Below are 12155 nucleotides of genomic sequence, written 5' to 3' on the forward strand. Positions count from 1 at the left end.
AAGCTAGCCCCCTGCCCCGGCAAGGGCAGAAAGATACTTGTCCCTGGCTCCCCTTTGCCGAACTAATAAAGCTCCCTCGTGTGGAACAGCTACATGGGCCTCTCATCTCTCTCTCCCTGGTCTGGCCTGGAGGCTGCCCTGCACAGCTGAGCTGAAATCATGAGCTGACAATCACTAAAGAGCTGACAGCCTCTGCACGGGCCCTCCTAGCTGGCAGCTGAGGGAAGACACCAGGCTTCGGGAAGATGATCTCACAGCTTCCTCAGTCAGAGGCCAGTCAGTCAGTCAGAGCTACTGACCCCCCACCAGCTGTCATTGGAGACCTCACAGCAATCTACGACTTCCTCATGAAGAGAAGAGGAGGGGCAGACACTGATCTCCTTTCTCTCGTAACCAGGCTGGAAGGAATGGCCTGAAGTTGTGTCAGGGGAGGTTTATGTTGGATATTAGAAAAATGTTCTTTTGCCAGGGGAGGTTGGGCACTGGAATAGGCTTCCCAGGGAAGTGGCCACATTATCCACAGAGTTCAAGAAGTGTTTGGACAATGTTCTCTGGCACACAATGTGACTCAGAGATGGTGCCATGCAGGGCTGGGAGTTGGACTTAATGATCCTTCCAATTCATCTTATTTTGTGATTCTGGCATTCAGACACTTCAGGCCAAGATCTCTCTTGAGCCTTCGCTTCTCCAGACTAAATCATTCCAGCTTCCTAAGCCTCGTCTCATAGGAGAGATGCTCCAGTTCCTTGTGACTCTTTCGCTTCTCTTTGTCCAGTATCTGCATGTCTCTCTTGTACTGGGGAACTCAGAACTGGCCACAGAACTCCAGATATCTCTTCACCAGTATTTAGTAAATTGGAAGGATCCTCTCCCTCAACCTACTGGCAGAGCTTCTTCTTAAAGTATTCTGCAGTCCAGGATAATGCCAGCCTCCCTTGCAGAAAAAAATATACTACTGGGTTATGACAAATTTGGTGACACTAGGATTTCTGGGTCCTCTTCTTTCTCTTTTTATTTATCAAATGTAAGGTTTGTATTGCCATTTTTACACTGCTTTCTATTACAATCTTGTGGTGACTGAGATTCTGCTATATAATAAGATGTGGTCAACCAAGTGCAGTTGTGAAATATGCAACCTCTGTCTGTCTAGATGGAAACCATAGCTGTTATTTTCTGTAAATATTATTCATTTAGTGTAGCTAGACTAGAAGAGGGAAAGACACTGTGTAGAGTTTTAATAATGTATTCCCTCAATGAAATATCTGTTAATACACATTTAATTATCCAAATAATTATTAAAGTCAATATTTATTCTTTGTTTTTATTAAGAGACCAATCTTCCTGACACATCTCTTACAGAGATGTGATACATACAAAATTAAATTCCTAACACACTAAACTTGTAAATAATATTAAACCATTTTTAACCAGGGAGCTGTACTGGTGTGGTTAAATCTCTCTTAATATATTATGTTTGCATTTAAGAGTAATGAGTTAAATAGAACAAAAGCAAAAGAGACATCAGGTTCTGTACTACATAGCCACAAGCATAAAATCTGAGCGTTTGCAGAATCTACTGTGAAAGAAATATACCATGCTGTGTTGGGGGGGAAGGGAAGTAGAAAACAGTGGAAATAAAAGTGTTTAAATTTGAAGGGGAAAAATATTTTTGCTCTGATTCTAAATTCAGTAAATTAGTATTACTATATGAAGAGGCTGAGGGAAATTCACAATATTAAAAAAAAAAAAAAAGAGGATGAAATAGCTATGTTGTTCTTGTCTTCTTTTATTTCTTTTTCTATTTTTTTTTTAATTAATTTTGCATTTGGGATAATGAGTAGCCTTCTCACCCTTTTTTCATGAAAGAAATCCAGAAATCTGTGGGTCTTTTGGGCCAATGAGGCTGGATAAAATCATGTGTTACACAGTAAATGTAGAAAAGTACTTAGTAGTCATTGTGATTATGTACAAAACTATTTTAACCATTCTTTTTCTGACAAAAGATAATTTTTTTCTTCATTGCCTATAAACAGATTTATTTGGAGTATTTTCTTTATCAAACTGTTTTAACACCTAGTTAAATGACAAATGTATTCTCCCAATAAAGGTACCACAGCTGAGAAAGAACTACAGTCTGAAAAGTTTTACCCTCAGTGGGGATTGATTCAGGCACTCTATCTTTCAAGTTTTTATTGTGTCTATGAGATAACTAGTCATCTTGGGCTGTTGTGAGAAATTCTGTGTTTGGGGAGCAAGAAAAAAGCACGAAATCTATTGTTTTTGTATATCAGAAGTAACCTAGAGGGGTTGACTCATTTTGGCAAGCAGGATCTGCTGGGATTGCAACAGAAATTCAATCTACTAGGCAGAATAAGAGACATGGTTTACCATTTGGGCCACATGTCACAACATTTATCACTTTGGAAAAAAAAAAAAAGAAAAAGTTTTACTGTGGTTGTTGCAGATCCTCACTCATTATTATAAACTCTGAAAGCTATGATTTTCTATTACTGTGTTATTCTTTCCATCAACCATGTCAATAGACTTATTTCCAGCATGTTCCCTGAGACTTCAAAATTAATATTTAATCTTTAGAACAAAAGAAGATTGAAGGTCATGACTCCAGCCAATTAATTTTTACTTTATTTTTTCATTCCCTTAAATCCTAGCCTTGCAATTTTTTAAAAAGGAGCTACTGGAGAGGGTCCAGTAGAGGACACAAAGATGGTGAGGGGTCTCAAGCAGCTCTCTTATCAAGAAAGACTGAGGGAGCTGGACCTGTTTAGTCTGGAGAAGACTGAGAGGGAGCCTCATTAATGCATATACATATCTCAAAGGCAGATTTCAAAAGGATGGTGCCAGACTCTTTTCAGTGGTGTGCAGCAACAGCACAAGGAGCAGTGGCCATAAACTAAAACAGAGTAAGTTCCACCTCAAAAGATGTGAAACCCCTCAAGAGATGTGAAAGATCTTCTTTACATTGAGGGTGGCAGAGCACTGAACAGATTGCCAAGGGAGGTTTTGGAGTCTCCCACTCTGGAGATGTTCAAAACCCACCTGGATGAGTTTCTGTTTCACCTGCTCTAGGTGACCCTGCCTTGTCAGGAGGGTTTGACTAGATGATCTCCAGAGGTCCCTTCTAACCCTAAATTGTGATCCTATAATTTGAATGTTAATGGTGACAGCAAACAGATTGAGTTGCTGAAACAGTAAGTTTCCAAGTAGACAATGATGGGTATTTTAGAAAAAAGATTATTATTTACTTTCACAAGTTCATTGTTTTTGTTATAGAACTTGGAAACTATCTCAAGCACTCTGTATAGGATGCTTTATCTTTCCTCTTCTTCTCTGCCCTAATACTGATTTAAATTACCACTGTTTGATGTAGTAAGGATTTTGATGTAGAAAAAGTTATTAGTTGTTTCATCATATGGGTAATATTTTTAAGTTTGACCAGTCATTTATTCTTCATCATTGATTTTATTTAATTTTAAAGGCAAAATAATATTTTCTAATTGATAAACCTAGGATGCTGGAATGGTGTTTCCAAAAATAAGTTCCTAATTTTTAACATTGTCTCTGGAAGGAGAAAAAGATGCTGATTTTGATGCTGACCTTGTAATTAGGTCACTGTTACTTAGCAGTCTTGGTTTTCTGGATTTTTTTTAAAATACAGATCTACTACCCTTCTCTGCTTCGGGTTTGCCACCATTTTAACTTGTTCTCTTTTTCTTGAAGCATAAACCAAGAGTAATCATATGAAAGATAAAGAGAAACTCCTCCTAATCAGACAGACACTTTTTATTTTCCACACAGAACTGGAGAAGTGATTTAACATTTGATTCTCTGGACCTTTGATGTAAGTTTTGCATAAGACATTAATAGATATTAATGCTTTTTATCTCCAAATTTGCACTTCCCACAAGCAAACACTGTATATTGGTATAGACAATAGTCTACATACTATAGGTGTACAAAAAGACTGGGTGAAAATGTGCATTTTACTTTACAGTTTTCAATAAATTTAGATATTTCTAATCTCTGGATGAATTTTCTAAGAAGCTCCATAATTCATTTTCATTGTCATTTTATTGAAGTATTTCTTTAAATGCATGAGTGTATTCATCTCCTTCCATTTTTGCAAGCATACACTCAAAATGTAGTCATTACCTTTTCATTCCAATGTATAACCTTGAGGACAAGTTTACAACTGTACACTTTTCTGGAAATTCTGTCTGGTTGAGGCTGAACTACTTTACATTTTTTTCTCAGCTGACTGAAGTCAGTGTCAATTTTAGTGTTATTTTTATGCCATGGAGGACATGCTAATCCTGAGGATTTTCCTACTAATATAGTTTGGAAAAACAAGGATCTTCTAAGAGCAAACATTAGACATATAATTTCTTCAGGAATTCAGATAATTATGTGAAGACAATCAAATATACTGTTTGCAAATGTGTTCATGGCTTACCTTGCTCAAATGCTGTATACAAAATTAAGAATTTATACAATTCTCCATGTTTATCAACATGTTTATCTCCATGTTTATCTCCATGTTTATGCATTGAAATGGTGCCTCATCTTGCAAATAGCTCGAGACTTTGTGATCTGACAAACTCTCTTTGTGGGGAAAGATTTAATATCCATACACAGTTTCCACGTTCCAGATGGAAAGCCATAGGGACTTTTACTGTCCTTCAGTAACCGTTCCTGAAAGCCCAGGGACCTTGACCATGACTGAATGTTGGATTTAAGCTGGAAAAACAACTGGATGGTAGACAACCTCTATTTTAAGAAATTACATGACCAATTATATTTTCTCTTTCAAATTTTCATTAAGTTGGAAAAGGTAAGTCACAGTGGTGTCACTTGGGGTGGTGTTGTGTCTACATCTTTACCATACCATTTCTGCCATTTGATAAGTGAATAGGAACAATATCAGTATCTTGTGACTAATTCTGGTATTATTTGGAGTTCATCATTAAACATTTAATTTGTACAATCTGCTGTAGTCATAGCCTTCCAATTGATCTAGAATGAGTTTTGATGCACAGAAGAAAATATATCTTGAATCATATTATTGTTGCTCTCATTATTCCATTTGTATGAGTTACCTAACTAGACTACATCCAAATTTAAAAGCACATATTTTCTTTGTAATATGGGTGGGTAGAAAAGAACATCAAATATTACATCCTTGATCAAATTTTCATCGAAAATATCTAATTAAGCATGTACATCGATATATATGAATAAAAATTTGCCATGGTTCCATTGTGAAACTATGTATTTGTTCTATTCTTTAGCAAGATCTTTTAGTGTTCCACTTTATATTCCTCTACTGTTACATGGGAAAAAGTTGGTAATTCCATTTTAATTTTATTTTTAAAGTAATTCTGAAGTCAGTGATAACACCACTGTTCCTTTTTACTAAGCCTGCACCAATATTTTTGGGTTTGTGTTGGTATTGCATTTATACTTCAAGATACTCTGAAATGAAAACACAATCTGAATGTATCAAGGAAAGATTTCACATTGCAGTCTTAACTGTAGAGCAAATCCTTGGCAAATCTGGCAATTGTGTAAACATCCTGTGGTACTATAATAACGCATTCTTAAATCTAAGTGTGTTGTTAATGTGGGTTGAATGGCTTTCATTCAATCTGGCAATTATATTTGATGTTGAAACTATACTTTTACAATATTTTCCCTTTCTGTCATGTACTAACCCTCACAGAGACTGTAAACAACGATTTTGTACAAAAAAATTACATTTATAGGAATAGATTGTTATTATGTATGTCTGTGTTAAGCCTATTATAAATTAACCCTTAGCCCCAGAACAGAAAATTTAGACAGTAATAAATGTACTAAAGTGTAGCTAAAGTATGTGAGAAAATTTGTGTGAATTAATTTTAAAATATTATGCAGTGCCCATGTGAAAAGTGCACATCCTGCCATTAACTGCAACCCATGCTGTTCATTATGTATATATATAAGGTTCATTATATATATGCAACTATATATAGTTGGGAATAAAATAATATGACAGTAATTATAGACCTCTTGATATAACATGTCTTATTAAGCACAAGCCTTATCAGAATATAAAACATGCATAGCATCGTTTCATATATACTTGTTTAAATTGTAGAAAATTACATACATATATTGGAAAAGAAAGTGGCCTATGAGAAGGGTTTATTAAGTGAGTGATGCTATTATTTGGACTGTGTAAAGGAAAAAGAATCCCGGAAACTTCACAGGTTTTATTCATGCTGTGCAAATTTTTGGTATTTCTGTTTTGGCAGTCAAACAGAATTTCAAGGAATAGTAGATTAACCCAAAATCTAGAAGACAAAAATATTTTACAATTATTTCTTTTATTTAAATATCAAACAAACAAAGGTAATTAATTGTTTGGGAAGGGAAATTTTAGTACTTATTAATATAAAAGCTGAAGTATTCTCTCTTTTTCTGCTTTGAAGGGGATGTGAAGCTTCAAGCAGAGGACTGAATTGAAACCTATTACACTGGGGCTTTTTGGCTTAGAAGTAATTTTTCTATTCGATAAAGTTTTTTTAATACAGTCTTATAAACAATTGAATTGGAAAAGTTCAGATCAATAATCTTATCTTTTAGATAATTGTGTTAAAGTCCTTGGATTTCTCAAACCTCTGATTTTATATAGGCTGAGATGTTGTGATAAAGAACAAATGCATTGATCTGTATATCACCTTTTTCTTCAATTAGATGACTTCTCTTAATTATTTGTGACTGTTCTTCATACACAATCCAGTTTTAATGAGCACAAATTGAGTATTTTGTCCTGTTTATTCCCTGTCAAGCTTGAAAAATCTGTACTTAAGTTCTAAAAAGAGTATTTCAGATATTTTCATGTGCTATATAAATGCTTGGGTTCTAAATGAACTATTCTGCACTACTTGGATAACATCTAGAAATAAATCAGATCTTTAGGGAAGGAAAAGTTGGGGGGAAAAAAAAAGAGAAAGAGATATATATATTATATACAGATAATAAAATATTGTTATATGGAAAAGTTTTTACAGATCCTGAATTTGTGCAGATGATACATCTTTTTTTGCATTGCTTGAGTTTAATTTTATATTTTTTTACATCAAGTTTTAAAATCTTCTTTGACAACAGATGATGCTTTAAGGTAAATCAATAGTCATGGAGGCAATGGAAGTCTTTATGTTTTCAATTTACAGCAGGAGCCTATGACCTAATATCTCTAGAACACCCCAACAGTCCCAGTAACAAATTTCAGTAACCTGCAGACCCACACCTGGTTTTGATGGCTGTTTTCCATTTTTTCATACAACTCAATATATTGTAATAAAGTATTTAGAGACCATTTAGTGTTTTAAGGCAAGGAGGACTTTAAACTAGTGATGATGGGAGAGGGAGACAGGTGCTAACAGCCCTGTGTGGGAGAGGTACACAGTCTTGATGAGCAGAAGGTCTGAAATGATGTGAATGAAAGGGAACGAAAAATCAACAAAATAGAGATAAAGAGGGGTCACCTGCTGCATTTGCATGTAAGCAAGGAAGTGCCCACAACTCACCATTATAGAAAAAGGACCAATTAGACTGCCCCTGGGAAATCAACAGATTGAGGTGCCTCTCTGAAATGCATAAACTTTCCCCTGCACTAAACAGTGATGCAACCACACCTGGAGCATGTTACAAAAATCTAAACTGCATTAATTTTAAACATTCAACATAAAATAGAAAGAAAAGTTATCAAAAGTTTTCTTATACTATTTGGCAGAATACTAAATAAGCATGTAATATTAATTCATATTGCAGTACAAATACATATTAAAGACTTAAAATTGTTCAAATCACTAAACGTGCTTTTCATGACATTAAAAAAATTTATGAAGCCGTGTCACAGTTATAGTCCTTTAGCAAAAATTATAATAGTCTCTTTTTTACAGAAGCATTATAAACTTAGCCTTTCTTTCCTACTGACTGCTCTTATTTGTAGATCTTATATGAACATACAGCCATTGAATTACAGTTGACCTTATTTGTGAAAGTGTAAGAATCTGAAATAAACTTCTCCTTTTCAATGTATAATCCAACCATTTTCCTTTTGCTGGCTTCTAAGCTCACACAAGTTTAAAAGTTTGGAATTTTTTTAAGTGATCACTCAATTTAGAGCATTGTATTCAGTCTGTTAAAATATTAAATTGTGTTCTCTGTTAAAGCTGGCTGCAGTTGAAGCCTTAGTAAATGGTCTTCTTTCATGTGAAAATGGGAGAAGAAAGAAAAAGCGCTCTAAATTGTAAGGTAATGGAGCATAAAATGTTCATTACTTAACACTCGCTGAATAATAAAAGATTAGTCGTCATAATTCCATATTTTTGTATTATCCTACAGCTTCAGAAAGACAAACTATTTATAATGCACTCTTAAAAATTATTTAAAAACGAGTTTTCACTTATACAAGTCTCATATAGTGCTTTTTGAAAATCAGATTTCTTCAGCATATTTGATACTAGCATTATTCTTTTCCCAAATATACACAACTACATGTAAGCAGAAACAATAAATACTGTTTCATCTTAAAACAATGGAATAAAATGTTTTCCTTCAAAAATTAGAAGAAGTTTTAGAGGAAGGCATTATATTGAGAAAAGAGTAATTTCCCCCCTCTCATTCAATAGCTGAAAACATTATAATTTCTCCCTTCATCAAATATTTGATTTCTTTTCTTTACAAAATCAGCCTATTCATCAAGGGAAAACCTGGAGGGTTTTTTTGTATGTTTATAACTAAGAAGTCAGATGATTCCAGAAGAAGAAACCACTAATTAACTGGGTTAACAACCATTAACTGATTTACCAATTAATAACTTCATTAGCTGGATTAACCTACCAATTTCCATGGGGCAAGATTAAATTAGGAGTGTAAAAATAACAGTAAAAAAAAAAAAGAAATCGAACAAATATTTGAGTTTCTCATCCCAAAATTTCTGTACCTCATTGGTAATTAGCAATAGAGAACTAGTAAATGCCATGCTTATTTATATTCTAAATTGATTGAACACATTTTAAAAGTACACCATAACTTAACCATTTAAGACTTTATGACTAGCCTAAGAGTCAACCAAAATAATTGTCCTTGCTTCTCTGAGCAGCCACATGAAGACTGTTCCACCATAGGTTCCAGGGGTCTAATTCTACAAGACAAATCTCATTCACAAAAAACTCATTGCTAAGAAGGAGGTAGAAAAAGTCAGCATAACTAAATTAAGCATAGAGATATTTATATAATCATAGAATGGTCTTGGTTCCAATACCAGAACTTTCATCTAGTTCCAATCACCCCGCCATGGGCAGAGATGCCACCCACTAGACCTGGTTGCTCAAAGCCTCATCCAGCCTGGCCTTGAACAGTTCCAGGGATGGGGCAAGTTCTCTGGACTTATTACTGGTGTTGTTGTTGGATAGAGTTTGCTGGCATAACCCACATTGGTAGGAACCCTCCTGAAGTCGATGATGGGTAAAGCAGAGTTTGTTGTGGTTCTATCTCTGTTCAATATTTTAATAAAATACTTGTATAATGTAATAAGAAATATCTTATTTCCAGCCAACTCAAAACAATGGAGGTCAACTGGCATGCTCTAGGAAAAGCCCAGAAATAACAATTACCTCAAAAATTTGCAGAACAGTTCCAGAACAATAGAATGTTTTTTATTAGAAATACATGCATTTACACAGAAATTATGTCGGTAGACTTCTATATCTGATGCAGAAATAATCAGCTGTATAAATACAGGCTGTCAAATTACTTGTCTTCAGTGATTTCTGAAGATGATATAGAGCTGTATGGGAGGAAGGACAGGAAGACACATAAACCCAATATTTTACTTTGGTTATCACTGGAAAGAACAGTCATTAAGTCATTTAGCCTAGGTTTTGAGAATTGCTGTCAGAAGGAGTACAAACTAAATTAAAAGAGGTTAGAAAAAAGTAGTACGAAAAAAATCAATCCTTCACCTACAAATATGTCATGAAAAGCTAGTCTGGTTTACCTTCTCCATAGAAAACTGTGAGGAGAAAAAATAGTTTTCAAGCATGTTATAGGACAATGAGGAAGAAAAGGTAGCCTTCTCTGCAACTGAGATTAGTAACACAAAAACTAATGTGCTGGATTAAAAAGGCTTCAGAAAATGAAAAAAAAAGCCACAAAATAAGCAAACAAAACCAAGAGCAAGGATATTTAAGCATACTAGTAGTCAGTTCCTTAGAACAGATTAGAAGTGGAATATTCCTGCCAGATATACAGCTAATACTGGCCTTAGATGGGAAAACTGTCATATCACCACCCAAATTATCTTTTGAGACACCTACTGTTTCTGTGAGACAATGTGAGGTTGTTCTTATTTCAAAAAAAACCACTCAAAGTAGGTCTTCTCTTTAAAACTGCTACAGAGAAGTACAAAAGCTGGCAGACAAGATCTTCTTGTAATCTTAGAATGATTCATTAGTTATTGAATGTATGTTCTCCTTTACAGTTGATGGGTACTAGCCAGCTCTTCAACAGTTACTAGTTAGTAACCAGCACAACATATCAGAAAATTGCCACCTTTACCTTTAAGACAACTTGTCAATCACAATGCACAATGCACCAAGGCCAGCCAGTTTTTAGACTTTGGTCAGAGTAGAAGTATTGTGGGTTCTTGGAGGTCGAAATTTCACACATGTTTTTGCCCTGTTTTGGTGGTTTTTTGGTTTGCTTTGGCTTGGTTGGTTGGGTTTCTTTGTATTTCTTCCTGATTTGCAAGGTTTCAGGTCACTTGGAAGACCCATTTTCGTGTCACTTTGCTAAGCCTTATTGTTTTAAATACCAGATGACATTTCAATGACTTCAAAAGAAAATTTCTCCCAGCAAGGAAAGTAGACTGAAAATCCTATGAATATATTAATATAAAAACTCTGAAAAACCTAATGCTGCCTTTCTGCTGGAGTTCTATCTAGTGCTATAACATTGCTAAATTATAATTTATTAATTAAAATTCACTACTTAAGTGGGATTCAGTTTTAGCAACTATTGAAAATGTATGCAGATTTTAATGGTCTACTTCTTTGCATAAAATCCTTTTGTCCTTTTCACAGCTAAGCATAAATAGATTTCAGAAATTAGAATAACCGAGGAAAAACTTTGGCAAATTGAAATGCAAAAGCATAATATAAACATAATACATTTTGAAGATCAGACAAATTACAGAATTTGATATAGTAATACTTTACTACATAAGTATTGCTATTGAACGAGTAATTTCTATTTCAATTAAAATAGTAATGAGAGCTCCCCCAGTGCCAACCCTTCAAGAACTTTGAAATAATTTTGGACAAGGGATGATAATGATGATGGTGTGGTGGTGATCTTTGTTTTCAATGATCAGAGAAATATACAACTACAGACATGTTGACATCTGAATTTCTTATTTACTTTCACAGTATATTTCACAATTAATATCCCTTCCACTTCCCAGATTCAGTTTTTACTGATATATCTTGATATAATAGAAATGATCATGAAGGCAACTGAAAGAAGTAACAGCTGATTATAAAACCAATATTTTTAGATTTTCAGTAAGCATTCAACATGGCAGAACAGTAGTATAGTATTGTCTGAGGCAGGAAATTCTGGCAATATGTATATCTAGTGACTTAGTAAGTATATTATTTGCTATTGTGAACCAGTAGCACATTTCCATAGCACATGAAGAGACGTACTAATGACTAGGAAAAAAATGATATTTTTTTTTTTTTGTAAAAACAATCCTGACTTAAACAATATTCATGATATAAAACTGTGCAAATGTAGGCTGTTCTTAGTATATTAGAATGGTTGGAATTTCAGAAAAGCTAAAGGCTGCTTAATCTAACATTGAACAAAAAATTATTTTTGACAAGCAGTTCAGAAAAAAATCAACAAAAAAACCCCAACAAAAAACAAATAAAAAAACCCCAACCAATGAATCAACCAAAAATACCCAAACAAACTCCCTCCTGAAAAACAAATTGGTGGTGCATTCCAGTGTTAAATATGTTTTGTACTAATGGTTGTTGTAAAAGGAGCAATTCTCCCATCTTTCCTATTCCTTGTCCTCCCCT

The sequence above is a fragment of the Aphelocoma coerulescens genome, chromosome 1A (assembly GCF_041296385.1).
Source record: "Aphelocoma coerulescens isolate FSJ_1873_10779 chromosome 1A, UR_Acoe_1.0, whole genome shotgun sequence".
NCBI classification, from domain to species: domain Eukaryota; kingdom Metazoa; phylum Chordata; class Aves; order Passeriformes; family Corvidae; genus Aphelocoma; species Aphelocoma coerulescens.